The sequence below is a fragment of the Pelodiscus sinensis genome, chromosome 8 (assembly GCF_052426305.1).
Source record: "Pelodiscus sinensis isolate ZL-2025 chromosome 8, ASM5242630v1, whole genome shotgun sequence".
Lineage (NCBI taxonomy): Eukaryota > Metazoa > Chordata > Testudines > Trionychidae > Pelodiscus > Pelodiscus sinensis.
Window position 1 is genome coordinate 13,291,830 of NC_143059.1, and position 20,258 is coordinate 13,312,087.

The window sequence follows — 20,258 nt, forward strand, 5'->3', positions numbered from 1 at the left end:
TATTGAAACTTTATAACTAGGAGATAGTGTGAATACAGAGGAAACATTGGTTGGTTAGTGGCCAAGGCAACTGAAACGTTTTTAAGAGTGGTCACTGCGATAATTCTCACCTCTGAAGGTTAACATTTACCCCACTCTGATGCTTCCTGCATCCCGTACAACAGCAGCCCTTTCACAAGCCTGTTGCAAGGGATGTGCAATCTCTGTTTGAAATGCTGATTGTTCCAGTCTCCAGGGCCAATAGCCTGCTGGTGCCAAAGTCTCCTAGATGCCCCTCCCCTTCCACCACTGATCAGCTCATTCCCCAGGCGAGTGTGGGACATTGGTGAGTGGGTGCCCACAGGCCAGGGGCATGGCCCGACATTAGAAGGCACTGACATACAGTGCGGAATGGTGTGATTGTGACTCACCTGACTTTCTGCATTGCCGAAGAAGAAGGTGCCGGTGGCCAGCCAGTGGTTCTCAACCTGCAGCCTAGTCAGCCCAGAATTACAGCCCATGAGGCAGTCTCAGTGCCAGGTAGTACTGGACGCGGCCCACACATACGTGGCCCACAGCGGTAAATAGCTTGATAACCATTGGATCCCACCTCCTCCCTGCAGAACCACTCAATAGGACCACCTCAAGCCATAAACACCATCTGGCCTGTGCCTCAGACTCCAGCTCGAGGCGGCATGGGATTACGCCGCCCTCCGCTTTTTTCTTTTCTTTTTAATTTAAGGTTGCAGCCCTGAGGGTGTGAAGAAACGCTTCAAAACAGAAACTGAGCGTAACTGAAGCAAGTGCTGTCTGCCTGAGTCTGAGGTTTACGTCCTTATGTCCCCCACTCACTGCGGTGGTGGGAGCTGGAGCAACCTGCTCTGTTCCCCCAGCCCGCTGTGCTTGACTTCACCATGGCAGCCACAGGGTGCTCCGCTTCCCAGTCTTGCAGAGAAGCAGGTCACAGCGGGCTGGGAGTGGGTGGTAGGGCAGAGTAGGTTCCTGCTGCCACAATGAATGCAGTGGGGGGCGAATCCTGCTGCTGCCCTGTGTCAGCGCCCCCCTCCTTATAATCCCCTGTCCATGTCACTTGGGGAAGGAGGCTTTGGCAAGGGGATGAGGGGAGCAGAGCTTGTGGGAAGGGGTGCAGCGGGGGAAGGGCAGAGTGGAGGGGGAGTTGCACTGGGCCCCCTGCCTGGGGTACTGGGGGGAGGGGCGTTGCCCCCAGTCTCACTCCCCTCTAGGACTGGCCCTACTTTGAAAATGTTCGTAACTCCGAACAGAATGTTATGGTTGTTTTTCAGGAGTTTACAATTGAAGATTGGCGTAACACAGCCTTGAAATTTTTCAATGCAGAAGGAAAATGCTTTTTTTAACCATTTTAATTTACACCAAAAGGGCACAGAAATAGTTCCCTTATCTTAAATCTCTTTTAAAATCTTCCCTTTTGTTTAATAGTTTTCATTTGGCACAGTATTGTATGTATTGCTTTTGTTTTACTTTTACTTTTACTTTTACTCTGCTACTGCCTGACTCCAGTTCTAAATGAGGTGTGGCTGGCTGATATGTTCGTAACTGTGGTGTTCATAACTCTGAGGTTCTACTGTACAATAGTACAGTTGCACCAGGCCCCCAAAAGAAGTTAGGGTATGTCTACACATCAAAGTTATTTCGAATTAACTTTCCTACCGTCTACACAGGCAAACTGCTATTTCAAAATGAAATTGGGGCGCTTATTTCGAATTTGGTAAACCTCATTCTATGAGGAATAACGCCAAATTCGAAATAGCTAATTCGAAGTAAGTGCTCTGTAGATGCTTATTCTGAAATAGGGGCCTCTAGCCCTTCCCAGTTTCCCCTGGTGGCCACTCTGGGCCAAACCAGGAAAACTCTTCTCCTCTCCCCCAGTCCCGGAGCCCATAAAGGGGTAGACGCTCGCCACACTGTATGCCAGAGCCAGGCCTGCCATCAGTAGCTGCCCCTCACACAGTGGCCAGAGAATGAGCTGGGCAGCCAGTGCCAGCCAGCTGTCCCCCAGCTCCCAGGAGCCAGCCAGGGGCCAGAGACAGCAGGCGCCCTCCTGGACTAGTGCAGAGATCATGGACCTCATTGAGGTTTGAGGGGAGGCCTCCAATGTCCATGATCTCCGCACTAGAAGGAGGAACGCCGACATCTACGGACACATAGCTGGCACCCTGGCCACCAAAGGCCACATGTGCACACAAGAACAGGAGTGCATGAAGATCAAGGAGCTGCGGCAGGTGTATGCCTGGGCAGCTCCTCAGCAGGGGCAGACACCTGCCCCTACTCTGACTCCCTGGACCGCATCCTGGGGGGTGGGATGGTCTATGCCACCCTGGGGGGCCCTGACCAGGGCACAGAAGAGGAGACGCCACAGAGGGTGCCATGCCGGCCAGACCCCCAAGCTGTCCCAGCAGCGGAGTCACCAGAGTCGTCCGGGGAGGCCACATCATGTAAGTGCCATCACTCTCCCCTTCCTGGGGGGGAGGGGGAAGAGGGAGAGGGAGACCAGGGATCGCACATGTGGGCCTTGCTTACCATGGATCATGCAGCAATCTGTGCACATGCAAGCATGTGCCGTGCCACCCCTGGGCAGGTGGCTCCAGCTGTGTGAAAAGACCTGACATGCTCCTGACTCTGGGGTGGGACACAGCAGGATGCCCTCCCTTCACAAGCCCCCTCTACACAGAGGCAGGGGACATCTCTGCCCACCTCGGCCGCACTATACACAGCACAGAGGCATGGGTGCGGTCTCGGGGCAGCTCCCACTCCAGGGGATAGCCGGACATTCCAACCATGGCCTCTGTGCAAGCACAGCAGCTCTGACGGTGCAGGGCACGGTCATCCTCACCTCGCGGAGGGGGGCTGGGCTTCACCCACTGTGTCCCCAGGGAGAACTGACCGCTTCCCTTCTTTCTCCACAGCCGCACCAGCTGTGCGTGCAGGGCGCACCGCCCTGCCTGGGACATCCTCCCGCACCCGAGGGCTCAGCAAGTCCACCGCAACATTGCAGGGGTATCGAGACCAGCACCTGGGGGCCCTGCGAGCACTGCACCGCACCATGGAGCAGCGGGTGCAGGACAAACAGGAGTTCTAGCAAGAGACGCTTGCCCAGGGTCATGCCATCTGTGCCCATCTGCAGACCCTGGTGCAGAACGTGCTGTCTTGTGCCGCTCCAGCACCTGCTGCCTCCCCAGCTTCCGCTCCTCCTTCCACTCCTCCCCTTCCCGCCTCTCCCTCCTCAACCTCCACACCCTCCTCCCCTTCCCCCCAGGGATGCCAAGTCCCCGCACTCTTCATGCTGGGAGACCCCCACCCTGAACTTCCCCTCACCCTTCTTCCCCTTGCTTCCCCCTCCCAGCTCAACTCCCTCCTCCCAGGTTTCCCCCTCCCCTCTCCCACCCTCTCTCTTCCCCAGTCTCCCCAGAGTTTCATACCCCCCATTTTGTTAAATAAAGAGAGTTTGTGTTCGTGAAAATCTGTGTATTTTATTTTACATCAGGAAGGGGGGCTAGGAAGGGGTAAGTGGAAGGATGTGAGGGAGTAATGAGGCACAAGCCCCTAGTGGGGCAGACCAGGGAGGCTCTTAGTGCTCCTCAGGATGGAAGCTCTCCCGCAGGGCCTTCTGGATACTGACAGCCCCCTGATGGACCTCCTGGATGGCAGCCTGAAGAAAGTGCAGCCCGGCTCGCAGCAACATGTCCAAGAGAAGCACCAGAGTGCCCAGGGACAGCTCTGGCTCCGGATGTTGCAGAGTGCTTTTGTGCAAGAGGGCCAGTGTAGACAATGCGTTATTGTTTTGCGCAAAAAAGCCCTGATTGCGAAAATGGCGATCGGGGCTTTCTTGCGCAAAACCGCGTCTAGATTGGCACAGACTTTTCCGTTAAAAGCATTTGTGGAAAATCATGCCCGTCTAGACGCAGTCTATTAGTCTGCATGCCCATGAGTATTAGAAACCTAAGGTTTTGTTTTTAAAAAGTGAGATTCCCATCTCATGCCAGGACTCCCCTGGCTGGGAGTTGCAGATCAACAGCAAGGGTGCTAGACTCGTGATTAAAAGGGGGATGGTAGCCATGATGGCTAGGAGGCTTTAAAAACTGATTTCAAAACTAAGGGGCAGGTTGGGGCCTGCTCTGGAAGTGGGGCTGGCTGTAACCTCTGGGCAGGCTGGGAGCATTCATTGATGCGGGGGAGTGGCTGAAGTACAGCTGAGCCATTGTGAGATCGCTGAGTGTCTCACATATTTGTAAAGCCCGTGCTGGCTGGCGAGCACGGAGTCGCCTGAATGGTGGGTGCGGAGGGGGAGGAATCCTATTCAACCCAGCACAAGAGGAGCCGCTGGGAATGCCGGCCAGCTGCACGTGACGGAAGAGCGGGGCGTGTCTCGGAGCTAAATTTAGGCCGGTATATGAACTTTCCCGTGGCGCGAGCCGGCTTGCCAAGCGCTCGGCAGTGGCCCCTGGGGGGCGCGGGGAGGCCGGGCAGAGCGCAGCCCCTGGGAAGTCCTTTGTGTGCGGGGGCCCCCGGTTGCAACAGAGGCGGGGCCGCCGGAGGATTTGCTGCGCTGGCCGGGCTGCAGGGGAGCCGCGCTGCAGCGTCGGGGGCGGGGGGTTTCTGTTCCACCCGCGCCCATGGACTGACCGCGGCAGGCAGCACGCGAGGAGCCCCGGCGTCTCCGGCCGCCTGGCACCCGAGTGGGGAACGTTCGCGAGCAGGCTGCGGGGTGAGTCTCGCGCCCCGGGGACCGCGCGCGGGCGGGGGGGGGGGGCGTGGGAGCCGCGCGCGGCTATTGACCCGCCCGGGGGCAGCGCCTGGCTTGGCCTGCGCGAGCGGAAGAGCCGCTCGCGACGCGCTTTGCTGTGCAGCGCGGCGCCGAGGCCCCCGCAGGGTGCAGCTCCGAGCTGGGCTGCGGCGCGCTCCGCATGGGAGAGAGTCGCCCGCAGCCCGAGGGGCGGTGCCTGAGGAACGGGGCTGCCTTTGCAATGTGCACGTTGAGAGGCTGGGCGGGGGGGGGGTGCCCTCACCAGGTCCTTTGGGTGCCCCCCCAAAAAAATCAGGTTTCCCAAAGCTCCTAACGCTGCGAGGGAACAGAGCGTCCATCGCATTGTTTCGGTCCCCACAGGCGTAAAGCTCGGCTCCTGCAACAGGCTCTGTGCAGCGCTGCTCCGCCGCGCCATTGCAATAAGCAGGGCCTCCATGGGGCCCCCAAACTGTATTTAAAGTGCGACGGGCCTGGGGTCTGAGCTGCATCACTCTGCTGAAATGTTGCTGGCCGGGGTCCGAGGGAGCCAGTGTTGGAACGAGGAAGAGAAGCGAGGTGCTGCAGGATGTGGTGTGTAATGGTGCCCCCATGGCAGTTCTACCTCATGGTGCAAAGACAAAATACTGCCAAGATGGTTTTGGATGGGCAATAATCCAGATCAGTGTTTCTCAACCTGTTTCAAACTTTATTTAAAAAAAAAAAAAGTACTCGTTTAAAAAAAAAAAATAAAGCACCCCCCAGTACCTACAGTTTTCAGGCGCACACAATTTTTTTTCTACCATTGCAACACATTTGTTTAAAAAAACTTAACAGTAGCCGGGTAGATGATGAAATTTTTGGGTGTAAAAAGTACAAAAATAATAAAACGCTGTATAACTTTAAAAAAAAATCAATTTTCTCCAAATTTCAGTTGTGTTGACGTACCCCCCAGACTTCTCTCAACTACCCCTAAGGGTACTCATATCATTGGTTGAGAAACACTGGTCCAGGTGACTGAGAAAGTGAAGGGCCTAGCCAAGGACTCCTGGCCTTTTGAGGGCATCTTGGGGCAGTAGAATTAACATGTTCAGGTCCAATTGCTGTGGAATTGATTTCATTCTACCCCCTGCAGATTCAACTGGCAGAAGACTTGTTGAATAGCTATTTTGTTCCACCTGGAGAGGAGAGTTGAGTAATACTCCTCCTTTAGGCCTCGCTTACAGGGGAAAGGCTCTTTGGTGGTATAACTCAAGGGTGTACATTTAAACCTCCGTAGTTACGTTGTTGTAGCCAGTCCCTCTCCCCCCTTTATCGTTGCCTTTTTTAGCCTTCATTTCCATAGGGGTTTAAGATTAAAACTCAATAAAGCTGCTCATAAGTGCTCGCACAGGGGAGCTATTCTAATGTAATTGCAGAGTTGGTGTAACGGTTAAAAATGTCTACTGTCTGATGTAGACTGACATTAGAGCTTTACTATCTTCAAAAGGGTGACCATTTAGGCCCCAATTCAACATGTGCCTAATAGAAGATTAAAGTTAGGCACATACTTCACATCCTTGTGGATGACAGTGATTCCATTGGGAATCCTTCATGATGATTATTTGTATTGCTGGAGCACCTAGGAGCCTGAGTCATGCGCAGGGACCCAATTGTGCCAGGAACAGTACAAAAACACCAAGAAAAGGCTATCCCTACTGCAAAGAAGAGAAAATACCATAAATAATAGATTACATTCCAGTGGTGGGAGTGGGCAGGGAAGAGGAGAGATAGTCAGTACTTAGTCACTTGTGGGAGGGGAAAACTGATTAATCACGAACGCGTATGTATTATGCAGCTCTTGTTTAGATGATTAAAACTGGCAGTACCTTAAAGCAGTGACTCTGGAAGGAAAAATGATGAAAGCACAGAGTGTCTCTGGGAGATAAATGCCTAAGAGTGACGTATGTGGCGAGACAGCTGTCCGCACCAACCACTTGCGAATCCGCAGGCCATGTCCCGTGTTGATAGCCTTATCGTTACTTGTTGGAAGTATCTAAGTGGTCACGCCCAGCTTTGCAGGCTTGAGCTTGGATGAATGCATTCACTGTTGCTCTTTGGGGTACATTTGGGTTGGGGAATCCTCATGCATTCCGGGTCTCCTAACTGGGCTGCAACGTGGCTGTGTTGGCCTGGGAGGAAGAGTGCTGCTGTTTCGTATTTCCTCCTCTGTGCCTGGGATTGGTGTTTTGAGATACGGGTTATCTCTGAAGAGATGGTCTGCAGGATGTGTAGCACTTTAAAGACTAACAAGATGGCTTATTAGATGATGAGCTTTTGTGGGCCAGATCCACTTCCTCAGATCAAATAGTGGAAGAAAATAGTCACAACCATATATACCAAAGGATACAATTTAAAAAAAATTGAACACATATGAAAAGAACAAATCACATTTCAGAACAGAAGGGGGATGGGGGGGAGTGTCTGTGAGTGAATGGTATTAGAGGTGGGGAAAAGGTAAATGTCTGTGAGCTAATGGCATTAGAGGTGATAATTGGGGAAGCTATCTTTGTAATGGGTAAGATAGTTGGTGCCTTTGTTGAGACCGACACATAGAGTGTCGAATTTTAGCATGAATGACAGTTCAGAGGATTCCCTTTCGAGTGCAGATTTAAAATGCTTTTGAAGTAGGATGCAGGTAGTTAAGTCGTTGAGACAGTGTCCTTTCTGGTTGAAATGGCAAGAAACTGGTTTTTCTTTGTGGTCCTGTCTAATATCTGTTTGCTGTGCATTGATTCTTTGGCGAAGCGTCTGAGACGTTTGTCCAATGTATATAGCAGACGGACACTGTCGGCACAAAACATAAATTATATTTTTGGATGCGCAGGAATATGTGTTCTTGATCTTATAACTCACTTGGTTAGGTCCAATAATGGTATCAGCAGAGTGAATATGTGGACAAAGCTGGCAACGGGGTTTGTTGCAAGGGAAGGTGCCAGGGTTGGTATTAGTGTGGTATGTCCTGTGGTGGTTGGTAAGAATCATCTTGAGGTTAGGTGGTTGTCTATAGGAGACTATGGGTCTGTCTCCCAGAGCCTCTTGGAGTTTAGTATCCTGTTCCAGTATAGCCTGTAGTTTATTGATAATGTGTTGGACAGGTTTAAATTGGGGGCTGTAGGTGATGACAAGTGGTGTTCTATTGTTGGTTTTCTTGGGTCTGTCTTGAAGTAGATGGTTTCTAGGTATTCGTTTGGCTCTTTCAATTTGCTTTTTTATTTCTCCGGGTGGGTAGTTGAGATTTATAAATACTTGGTAGAGATCCTGAAGTTTCTGGTCTCTGTCAGTGGCATTAGAGCAGATGCGGTTGTATCGAAGGGCTTGGCTATAGATGATGGATCGTATGGTGTGTGCTGGATGGGAACTGGAAGCATGTAGGTAACTGTATGAGTCAGTGGGTTTTCTGTAGAGAGTGGTGTCTAATTTTCCATTGCTGATTTGTACTGTGGTGTCCAGGAAATGGATCTCTCGTGTAGAATGGTCCAGGCTGAGGTTAATGGTGGGGTGTAGGTTGTTGAAATCTCTGTGGACTGTCTCCAGTGTTTCTTGGCCATGCGTCCAGATCATAAAGATGTCATCGATGTAGTGTAAGTAGAGAAGGGGTAAAAGGGGACAGGAGTTGAGGAAACGTTGTTCTAGGTCAGCCATAAAGATATTAGCATACTGTGGGGCCATGCGTGTACCCATGGCTGTGCCGCTGATCTGGAGGTATAAGTTGTTCTCAAACTGGAAATAATTGTGGGTGAGAAGAAAGTTACATAGGTCTGGACGCATGAATCTGGACGCATGGCCAAGAAACACTGGAGACATTCCACAGAGATTTCAACAACCTACACCCACCATCAATCGCAGCATGAACTGTCATTCATGCTAAAATTCGACACTCTATGTGTCGGTCTCAACAAAGGTGCCAACTATCTTACCCATTACAAAGATAGCTTCCCCAATTATCACCTCTAATGCCATTAGCTCACAGACATTTACCTTTTCCCCACCTCTAATACCATTAGCTCACAGACACTTCTCCCCCCCCCATCCCCCTTCTGTTCTGAAATGTGATTTGTCCTTTTCATATGTGTTCAATTTTTTTTAAATTGTATCCTTTGGTATATATGGTTGTGACTATTTTCTTCCACTATTTGATCTGAGGAAGCGGGTCTGGCCCACGAAAGCTCATCACCTAATAAACCATCTTGTTAGTCTTTAAATTGCTACATAGTCCTGTTTTTTGTTTCAGCTACACCAGACTAACACAGCTACATTTCTATCACTATTTTGCAGGATGTGGTGTGTCATAGGGGTGTAAGCGAGTACTCGACTAGTGGACTAACCAATGAGCCTAGGCTTATTGGTTAGTTGTCAACTATTGGTATTTCCCTTCCCACCTTGGGGGGGCAGGAGCTGGTTACCCCAGGTCTCTACCATGTCGCCTGCCCTTCTCCTCCCCTCCCGCCCCACCCCTGCACTGCTGCTTCTATCAGAACAAGAAACAAAGGAGGGGAGGGGGCAAAGGAAAGTTGCCATGAAGTAGCCCCTGTCTGTGGCAGCCCAGGCTGGCCAGGTGCAGAGGCTGGCTAGCAGCAGCAGCAGCCCTTGTCTGCAGGGGTCCCAGTTCCCTGCAGTGGCTCTGCAATTTAAATGTAGTAGGAGCCGGGCTGCCTGTCTACCCAGCTCTTATTGCACTTAAACTGCAGAGCCACAGCGGGGATAGCTCCTGGACCCGGTCCAAGCCAGGACTGAGCGCTTCTTCCCTTATCGACTCATCGTGTAATCTATAAACGTTCTGAATGAATTATCTGCCTCTTAACATCCTTAGTTTGTTATTCTAGTCATGGCATTAAAAGAAGGCTGGCTATACAGATTGTATACAGACCTCCCTTAACTGGGACACTCTGGTCCGGCACGGACCACAGAGCCTAGGAGTGGGGAGGTCTGGTGGCAGGACAGGTGAGAGGTAGGGGGGGACTGGTGATTTAGCCGTGAGGGGGGAAGGGTGGGTTGGGACGGATGGCACAGCAGGGAGTTCTAGCCCCAGTGGCTGGGGGGCCCCAGCCTGGCATCTGGCTCTGGCCCCAGCAGCAGTAGGGCTGGCAGCATTTAGAGAGTCTGGGGGCAAAGCTGGGGCAGCAATGGGGCCAGGCTGTAGCTCTACCCCGGGGCCAGCATGGGCCATTAGGAGAGGGACCTCCTCTGGTCTGGCAAATCCCCTGGTTTGGGATTGGTCTGGTCCTGAGAATGCCAGACCAGGGGAGTCCAACCTGTATTGCTTTCAAAGTCAGCTGAAACCAAGAGCAGTAATTTCGTTAAAAAAAAAAAAAGCTGTTTCAGTAACAAACAGCTGTGATGTTAGGGGTGTGTGTGTATTAATGGAACAGAGCTGGAATTGACACACTTGAAACAAGTGTCTTATAGCAGCCTTGTTGTGGGGTTCCAATGCGTAGTTTGGTACTTTTGAGAAACAAAAACTAAGCCTGGCTACTTCCTGTGAGTTAAGAGGGCGATATTACCACATCTAACGGAAGTGCCTTGCCCAAGTTCCTACAGCAAGTCAGTGGTGGAGCTGTGACTAGAATCTTGTGGCCTGATTCTCCCATTACGCAGTGCCTGTGTTTGAGGCAGAAAGCACGGGGGCAAAGGTAGCTTATTACCTTTATGCTCTGGAGCTATGCATTCTGCCAGGCCCCTAATGAAATTCAGAGCAAACTTACAGACTGCACCGATTTATGCTTCGCTTCCCATAGCCCTTGCAAAACCAAGAATAACTCCCTGAAGTAGGGGATCAGAGCAAGGCTAGTGTAGAGCCCTGACGTCAATACAGTCAAGGGGATCATTTGTGTGTGTGTGTGTGTGTGTGGGGGGGGGGGTGACCCGTTCTAAAGCCTCTCTTTTTCTGCCATAGGACTAGAACACTAGAGGAGACTTTTGTGTAAACCATCTTCTCTGGTGCTGAAGATGATCGTTTGCTATGTTTTTTAATGTAGTTAATCTAGCAGGTGAGCCAAGCATTACTAGATTTTTTTGTTTTTTTTTGTTTTAGGTCTACAGCACAGGTACTTTGGATGCAGGAAGTTAAAGAGCAACTTGCATGCAGTGGATGTGGGTTTTTTTTTTTTTTAAAGCAATAGCTTTGTATGTTGTGATATTGACGTGCTCTTCTTGTAAATGTGGCTAAGTGTGTGCCACGGAGCCTTGAAATATGAGCAATAACGCTCCTTTCTTTGCCACCAGAGTTTTTATTGCTGGGCGCCTCAACCACTGCAAACCTTACCTATTCATCTATCCAGATTTGCCAGAGTAGCTTCTGGTGTTGTGGAACTTGAGCGCCTTTAGTTAGAACAGGCCAAATTTGTGTGTCGAGGAGAGTATAGTACTGTGCTTTCTGCTGGCATCAGTGATGTGTATGTGTAAGAGTATTTCACCAGCTATAATTCAGGGATATTGTGTATCCCTTTTTGTGACAAGTTATTGCTGTGGAACCAACTCATTTTTAAACAACAAAACAAACCTGATGGTTTCCGCTTTAGGGTGAGTGATGTTTGTTCTTTATCTGTAGCTTCATTTTTCTTTTTGTGGAGGGGAGAAGGACAGACACCTGCTGGCCTGCTCACCTTCCAATCAGAACAAATAGGTGTATGCATGCGTTTTTTCCTATCCCAGCCAATAAAGATAGAAACAAAAGGCCTCCCTTGGAAAGCATCTGTGCAGGCTGAATATTCTTCCAGGTTCTTGTTTTCTATTGCCGCATCCCAAACAGGACTGTTGGTAAGTGCTGATGAGCTGATAAGGAGCATTCCAGGTTTTACAGGCCTACCTGAAATTGTACTGCTGGACTCTAATAACTAGAGGTAACTGTGCTGCATAGGTAGAATCATAGAACACTAGAACTGGAAGGGATCTTGAGAGATCATTGAGCCTGGTCCCCTGCCCTCATGGCAGGACTAAGCACCGTCTAGAATCATCCCTGACAGGTGTATGTCTAACCTGCTCTGAAATATCTCCAGAGATGGAGATTCCACAACCTCCCTCTGCTATTTATTCCAGTGTTTCACCACCCTGACAGGAAGAAAGTTTTTCCCAATGTCCGACCTAATCCTCCCTTGCTGCAGTTTACGCCCATTGCTTCTTGTCCTATCCTCAGAGGTCAAGGAGAACAATCCCTTCCCCCCCCCCCCCCCCCCCCCGTGATACTCTTTTAAATACCTGTAAACTGCTGCCATGTCCCTTTTCAGTCTTCTCTTTTCCAGACTAAACAAGACCAATTCCTTCAGCCTTCCCTCCTAGCTCATGTTCTTTAGACCTTTAATCATTTTTGTTGCTCTTCTCTGGATCTTCTCCAATTTCTCCACATCTTTCTTAAAATGTGGTGCCCAGAACTGGACACAATACTCCAATTGAGGCCTAATCAGTGCAGAGTAGAGTGGAAGAATGGTACGCCCACATTTTGAATACTGTGTACAGATGTGGTCTCCTCACCTCAAAAAAGATATTTTGGCCTTGGAAAGGGTTCAGAAAAGGGCAACTAAAATGATTAGGGGTTTGGAACGGGTCCCATATGAGGAGAGGTTAAAGCGACTGGGACTTTTCAGTTTAGAAAAGGGGAGACTGAAGGGGGATATGATAGAGGTCTATAAAATCATGAGTGGTGTGGAGAGGGCCGATAAAGAAAAGTTATTTATTAGTTCCCTAAATAGAAGAACTAGAGGACACCAAATGAAATTAATGGGTAGCTGGTTTAAAACTAATAAAAGAAAGTTCTTCTTCACACAGTGTGTAGTCAACCTGTGGAACTCCTTGCCAGAGGAGGCTGTGAAGGCTAGGACTATAATAGAGTTTAAAGAGAAGCTAGATAATTTCATGGAGGTTAGGTCCATAAAAGGCTATTAGCCAGGGGATAAAATGGTGTCCTTGGCCTCTGTTTGTCAGAGGCTGGAGAGAAATGGCAGGAGACAAATCGCTTGATCATTATCTTCTGTCCAACCTCTCTGGGGCACTTGGTGTTGGCCACTGTCGGCAGACAGGATACTGGGCTAGATGGACCTTTGGTCTGACCCAGTACGGCCGTTCTTATGTTCTAAGAATGACGACTTGTGTTTTGCTCACAACCCTCCTGCTAATGCATCCCAGAATCATGTTTGCTGCTTTTTTTTTTTTTTTTTTGCGACAGTGGTTGGAGGTCAGAGAGTCTAATGGCCCTTCTCCTACTCTGCCTCAGCTACTCCTGCTGAGGATGAGTCAAAGGAGGAAACAAAGCAATATGTGAAGTCTTCAGATCACGTGGTCTGCCCAAAGTGAGGCTTTCTCAGTTTCGGAGCTGGAAGCTTCTGTGGATGAGGCTTTTTCCTAGGACAGTGGTCCCCAACCTGTGGAGGTTGCCGGGCGCCAGGGGGCATGGCCGTTCACCCGCCAGGCGCCAGGGGGTGGGGCCGGGGGTGGGGCCCCCCATAGCTGCGCGTGCCCCCCCCATAGATGCGCGCCCGGGGCCGGCGTCCCCCGCCCCTCCTCCAAGTGCCCGGGGCCACCTCCAAGCGCCGCGCGCCCGGGGCCGGCGCCCCCCCCTCCTCCTCCAAGCGCCGCGCGCCCGGGGCCGGTGCCCTCCCCCTCCCCCAAGCGCCCGGGGCCGGCGCTCACCATGCGCCTGGAGCCGGCTCCGGCACTGTGCATGCGCCATGTGCCCAGGGCCAGGCCAGCCCCGAGCACGTGGCGGGTGCACATGAATGCCCTGTGTTGGGGACCACGGTCCTAGGACATCATCGGTGTATTTACTTCACTCAAACTCTCTGGCTCTTATCGACCTTATTTATATTCTCTCCATTCTAAAGAAAGCTCCCAGAGTGGCTCTGTGTCAGGGAAATGACTCATCACTTCAACATTGCACCTTCATTCGGAAGCCCACTGTAGAACTCAGGCCAGTTGCCTTTTTCTTTCGGTTTCCTGCTTCCACGCCTCCTTCTCTCATCTACCTTTTTCAGAAGCATATAACTGCTCACTGCTGCGAATGAAGTTTGTGCTTCTAAAACCTGAATTCCCACTTCTCATCAGCCTCTCTGCAACCAAACATTTCTTTTGCTTGGAGAACAGCTTCTCTCTATCCTTCTCTTTGGAGTGTCAAGTGCTGGCGCCTCTGGCAAAGGAGTAACCATTAGGGTCGTCCTCACTAGGGATGTAAAGGACTGGTCGACTATCCGATAAGCAAATGCTGATTGGGTAGTCAACTAGTCGCTGCCTCTATCAGAGGTAGCAAGGGGGCAGGGAAAAGAAGGGGGTACTTCAAAGCTGCCTTTTTGAAATGCTGTGTGGAGCCTGGGATCAGCTGGGGACTCCCCAGCTGGCTCCGGTCTCCCTGCGTCCTGCCAGCTTTCAAATGTACAAGAGTCGCCAGCAGGAGCTCTTGTGCATTTCAAAGAGGAAGCACAGCATGGAGCCTGGGGTTAACGGGGCTCTTGCACATTTCAAAGCGCAAGTGCCCATGTGGAGCCCGGAGTCAGTGGGACTTCCCGCTGGTCCTGGGCTCCACGTGGCGTTCCAGCTTTGAAATGCACAAGAGCCCCTAATGGGACTCTTGTACGTTTCAGAGGCGGAACGCGGAAGTGCTTATCGACTGGTCGAGTATTTCATGGAAATTCCATCGACTACTCAACTAGTAAATTAATCGCTAGTTAACATCCCTAGTCCTCACTCTTCAGTCAAGAACTCGGGTTTAAAAGACCTATGTCTCTGATTCCTCTCTTGGAACTATTCTTCCAGTCACTCCCTACATCATATTATTTCACTAAATGTCTCTATCTTGCCTGGTTTTGTGACCTAGGATATATGTAAGCAATGAATAATGGCAAAATTCTCTGTTAAGTGTTTAATCTAGAGACCATTAAAGTAGGTTGGTGGCTTTCCTTCAACAGTCATGGGCTTTGGCTTAGGCCTTAGTTTAGTCTGTAACTAAAAAATGGGTTGACGGTGGCCTAGCTACGGATTCTCCTTCAAGTAGTTCATGTAGTAACGCCAGTTTCCATAACCCGATACTGCAGTTGCTCTGAGCAGCGCTGGGAGGAACCAGTGCAGAGCCTGCCTGCCCAATTGGGGTGCAAAGTGGTGTGAGTCCCTAAGTGAGGGGCCGGGGCAATGGTGGTATAGTCCAGGGTGGGGGGAGAAATCAATTCCTGGAGTGAGGGGCAAGAAAGAGAGCTGGTGTACTGGAGGTTAAGAAGCCTGCCGGAGCTGGGAGCCAGTTAATTGATGGATTGGAGAGACTCCTAGGGGCTGCTCCAGCAGTAAGAACATAAGAATGGCCATACTGGGTCATACCAAAGATCCATCTAGCCCAGTATCCTGTCTGCCGACAGTGGCCAATGCCAGATGCCCTAGAGGAGGGAATACAACAGGTAATCATGTGATCCCTCTCCCTGTCACCCATTTACAGACACAAAGAGGCTAGGGACACCATTTCTACCCATCTTGGCTAATAGTCCTCGATGGACCTAACCTCCATGAATCTATCTAGGTCTTTTCTGAACCCCGTTAAAGTCCTAGCCTTCACATCCTCTGGCAAGGAGTTCCACAGGTTGACTGTGTGCTGAGTGAAGAAAAGCTTCCTTTTGTTTGTTTTAAACCTGCTGCCTATTAATTTCATTTGGTGACCTCTAGTTCTTATATTATGGGAATAAGTAAATAACTTTTTATTCTTCACTTCTTCCACACCAGTCATGATTTTATAGGCCACTATCACATCCCCCTTAGTCTCTTTTCTAAACTGAAAAGTCCAAGTCTTTTTAATCTCTTTTCATATGGGACCCCTAATCCAAGCCCCTAATATTTTTGTTGCCCTTTCCTGAACTTTTTCCAATGCCAACATATCTTTTTTGAGATGAGGCGACCACATCGCTATGCAGTATTCAGGATGTGGGTGTACCATGGCTTTGTTTAGAGGGGAGGGAGAATAAGATATTCTCGGTCTTATTCTCTATCCTTTTTTTAATGATTCCTACTGTTCTATTTGCTTTTTTACTGCCGCTGCACCCGAGATGTTTTCAGAGAACTAAAGCAATAGCAGCTCTTCTCGCCCGCCAGACAGCAGGGGCCAAGTATTGTGTAACCAGACTGACCGGACACTGCACGGATGCCCTTTGGACCGGACTTTCTGGTTGGAAAACAGGCAACTACGTTCATCCTTTTTCCAATATGCAGTTTTCTATGCCAGATTAAATATTTAATGTCCTGTTTTCCATACATAATAGATGGGCTTTAGAGGTGTTTTGGCTTCTAAAGCAATGGGAAGCCAAATGACGCACCCCTCCTCTTTCCATTGCAACTGCTGAATGCTGTGAATTGTAAGAGTGGCACAACGTGTGTTAATGGTTTAGATCTGCTTTTGGCTTGAGGCACACAGTCACTTCCAAAAACCACCGCTGGACACCCGGAGCAGCTGGAAAACGGCGTCACTTCGCTCACCTAATGAGAGACGCCCGAGGGGCTGAACATCAGTCTTGCGTGTGACAGGGCATCTTGCTGCTTGCTAAGGCATGGCACTGATCCTCCCCTTGCTCACTCTCTGCCTCTAGCACCTGGCTGCTAAGTGCTTCCTCTAGTACAGTTTAACCTCCAGGAAGGTTAGAGGACAGCTGTCTTCACGCAGACAGTACAGTGACACTTGGAGGACGTGAATGGAGAAACTATGCCCTGGAGAGGAAGTAGGATTCCTGAAGGAGCTGGCGAACTTGGAGCTACCACATTAAACAGTATCACTGAAATGCAGCCAACTTTTGGATTTGGGGTTAGATGCTTTCCTGTGCCTAAGGGGTACTGCTCAACAATATGGGAAAGAGACTTGGGGGGAGGAAAACCTTGGCCTTAGCAACCCCCTCCCCATCCCAAAATCAGGACTTAAAAATGTAAGATCTCATCTGATAGAAATACTCTGCCTCTTGTGCTTTCACAACTGGGCTGTATTTCCTTTGTCACCAGATGGAAGTGTCCTGATAGCTCACCAGTGTATTAGATGTCACTTCTCACTTTAAGGGTGCTACCAATTCAGAAGTTTTAATGTTATAATTCATGTTTTGTGCCTGTCACATGATTTCAAATATGGGCGCATCTCTCTCATAATGGGTGACAAGTCCGTAACTTGGCAAAGTGTGCATTTAAAGGAGCTCTGACATTCTTATTGCAATTGTTTTGCTGCCTTTGTCTGTGTGAGAGCTAGGCTGTTTGTTTCTTGACATGCTTTGCAAGAGGTGGAAAGCTTGTCCCAATTCCCTGGGGAGGATGTGGAGGCCTAGTGAAACAATTGACAAAGTTTCTCATGACCCCATCCCTGCCCTTTGTTTGTGTTTTGGGAGAGGGGGAGAAGAGTGAGATTGTCTGCCAGCTGTATCCACTACAGAAGCTTGTTTTTTGTCTTGCCCTAAGTAAACTTGGTTATCACACACATCTCAAACTTTTGTGTGACATTCTCACAGTGGAATTTCATTTGGAATCCAGGACACCTTAAAAATTTTAATATGGCATAAGCTTTTGTGAGTTGCAACTCTATTCATTAGATAAGTGAAAGAAACAGTAGGCATACAGAGATGGGAGTGTTATTTTATCTTGCTGTTGGGTACATCCCGCATGCAAAGTCTAAATTTTGTTCTTAACTCAGCTGGTGTTGAAAAAATGAATGGGTAAAAGTTAATTACTTTGGGTATGTCTACACTACCCCGCTAGTTCGAACTAGCGGGGTAATGTAGGCATACCGCACTTGCAAATGAAGCCCGGGATTTGAATTTCCCGGGCTTCATTTGCATAAGCGGGGAGCCGCCATTTTTAAAACCCCGTTGGTTCGAACCCCGTGCAGCGCGGCTACACGGGGCTTGAACAAGGTAGTTCGGACTAGGATTCCACGAGGTGTACTGGTAGTTCGGAATAGGAATCCTAGTCTGAACTACCTAGTTCGAGCCCCGTGTAGCCGCGCTGCACGGGGTTCGAACCAGCGGGGTTTTAAAAATGGCGGCTCCCCGCTTATGCAAATGAAGCCCGGGAAATTCAAATCCCGGGCTTCATTTGCAAGTGCGGTATACCTACATTACCCTCCTAGCTCAAACTAGGAGGGTAGTGTAGACATACCCTTTTTCCCACAATATAAGAACTAGGGGTCACCAAATGAAATGAATAGGCAGCAAGTTTAAACAAACAAAAGGAAATTTTTCTATTTCATTTTCAACTTGTGGAACTACTTGCCAGTGGATGTGGTGAAGATTAGGACTTGAACAGGGTTCAAAGCTAGATACCTTCATGGAGGTTAGGTCCATCAATGGCTATTAGCCAGGATGGGTAGGAATGGTGTCCTAGCCTCTTTGTGTCTGTAAATGGGTGAAAGGAGGGGGATCACGTGAGGGTTAGCTGTTGTGTTCCCTCCCTCTGGGGCATCTGGTATTGGCCACTGTCGGCAGACAGCATACTGAGCTAGATGGACCTTTGGTCTGATCCAGTATGGCCATTCTTATACATAAGTTGTTGAGAGGCTGAGAATACTCTTACTTGTATTCTCCACTGATTTTTGTTTCAGGGCTTTCCTTGCTAGTCTTCCAATCGCTTAAGTCTCGATGAGAGAGGCTCAGTTAGTAGGCAGAATAATTACCATATAGAGTTGTTGAGCTGTCTAAATGGCTACAAAGGGCCATTTTCTTAGTGAGCCATATGTTTCAGTCATGAACTGCATATAAAACAAAGTCCTCTGAGTGCATTTTCAGGGAATCTCTGGGACATACATTCTTCTGTAACCAGCTATGAAATTTAACCTTTGAATGTGCCAGTAACTTGATACGAATTGCTCAAACAAAAGGCACATACTATGGTGATGGGTTGTGGCTTCACTATTATAAAGTTCCTCTTACAAGGGAGAACAGCAATCTTTGTTTTAAAAAAGACAAATGATAAAATCAAACTCTTTCAGGGGTTCAGCCCCATATGTCTCAGTAATAGGGGCCTTACCTGGCTGATCATACTAAACAAATCACAGATGTAGCTGACATTGCATTAAAAAAATGCATTAGTTTCATGTCCCAACTGATGATGGAAGAGCTTTGCTTTCTTCAAAGAACATTCTCTAATTTTAAAGTTTAATTTGTACCAGTAATACGTGTTTGACCCAGACCCAAATGAGAGGTTTGAATAAATTTAAAGAAAAATCAGAAAACTTCAGTTCTGCAGAATTAATTCTTGCTGTGTAAATAACTATTAAACATTGCGTATAAGCTTTCATTAGTAAAATAGAAGAGAATGCCATTAGTGTGGCAGGTAGGTAACTTGGATGTTAAAATGAGCAGCGTCTGTTGACAAGGGCAGCGAGGTATGGTTAGAAGCACTGGGCTTTTAAAAATTGGGTGTTCCTTCAAAATTGGCAAAGAAAACGGTTAACTTCCTTCCTTGACTTTTTTAAAAATATAACTATTCTAGTAAAGATTTTATTTGAATTTTACAATAAACAAAATACTCCCTCTCCTGCTTCCTGAAACTGACAGATTTGGGAAAAAACTAGGTTCCCTTAACGGTCAAGTGAACATGGCTTGCTCATTTATGGTCTTATCTTTCCTTCCACATTGTACAGAAAGTTCAGTATCAGAATAAACATATGTGATTCAGTGCAGTGTGTAGACACTTGCTTTCTGGTCACTTAACATCCTTTTTGTTTAACAGCCAGAAGGAGGTTGTTTTAACTCACCACCTGAGAGTTCAGCCTGCCTCTTGATATAAGAACCTTGAATTTTTTGAGTGTTGGCAGTGCTCAAAGGTACAAACAGAAAGTCGCATGTAGCGTGACCAGACGGTAGCTGCACAGCTTTGTTAGTGCAACAGATCACTATTGTTCTCCACACCATCTCTGTCCTAAGGCCAAATAAAGTATTTTGATGACCTTCCATAAATGTAAATGTTTGGAGCCAAATTCTGGTCTCATTAGCGTGTAAGTCCAGGGAATCACAGATTTAAATGAAGGTACATGTGCAAATCTGGCATCCCTTAGAACAGAATTTGGTGCCTGATGTTTGACTTGTTGTTCACCCACATGAACTTAAACTCCTGCATTTTGTCTGAGAGATGCCGCGATCTTGGTCCGCCTCTGTTGTCAGTCGCACTTTGAAATTGCCAATGCTGTTAGTGTTCACTTAAAAATATTTTGAGGTAGCTTTTGTTTACCTTTTGGCTTCTGAACATCTCTGGCTTATGGGTCTCAAAGCTTTCTCCACAGCTACAAGTTCTAGAAGCTTTTTTTCACTTTAAACAGAAACTGAGATCCTTTGCTTAAAGCCCCAGTTCCTACCAAATATTGTAACTTGTGATTTAAAATCAGCCACAGAGAGGCTGTCTATATTGGCATGATTTTCCGGAAATGCTTTTAATGGAAAAGTTTTCCGTTAAAAGCATTTTCGGAACAGAGTGTCTACATTGGCATGGATACTTTTCCGCAAAATCACTTTTTGCGGAAAAGCGTCCGTGCCAATCTAGACGCGCTTTT

General features: G+C 48.6%; 1 protein-coding gene across 2 annotated transcripts in view; it reads left to right on the plus strand.

The window, feature by feature from the left end:
* Positions 1–4,271: 4,271 nt before the first annotated feature.
* The window catches only part of TSPAN14 (tetraspanin 14), a 96,046-nt gene continuing 80,059 nt past the window's right edge, over positions 4,272–20,258 (plus strand). Inside the window, exon 1 of one of the 2 annotated variants that reach the window (XM_075934797.2) lies at positions 4,272–4,400. The gene's annotated coding sequence lies outside the window, so the exon portion shown is untranslated. The other variant, XM_075934796.2, reaches the window with a different exon arrangement.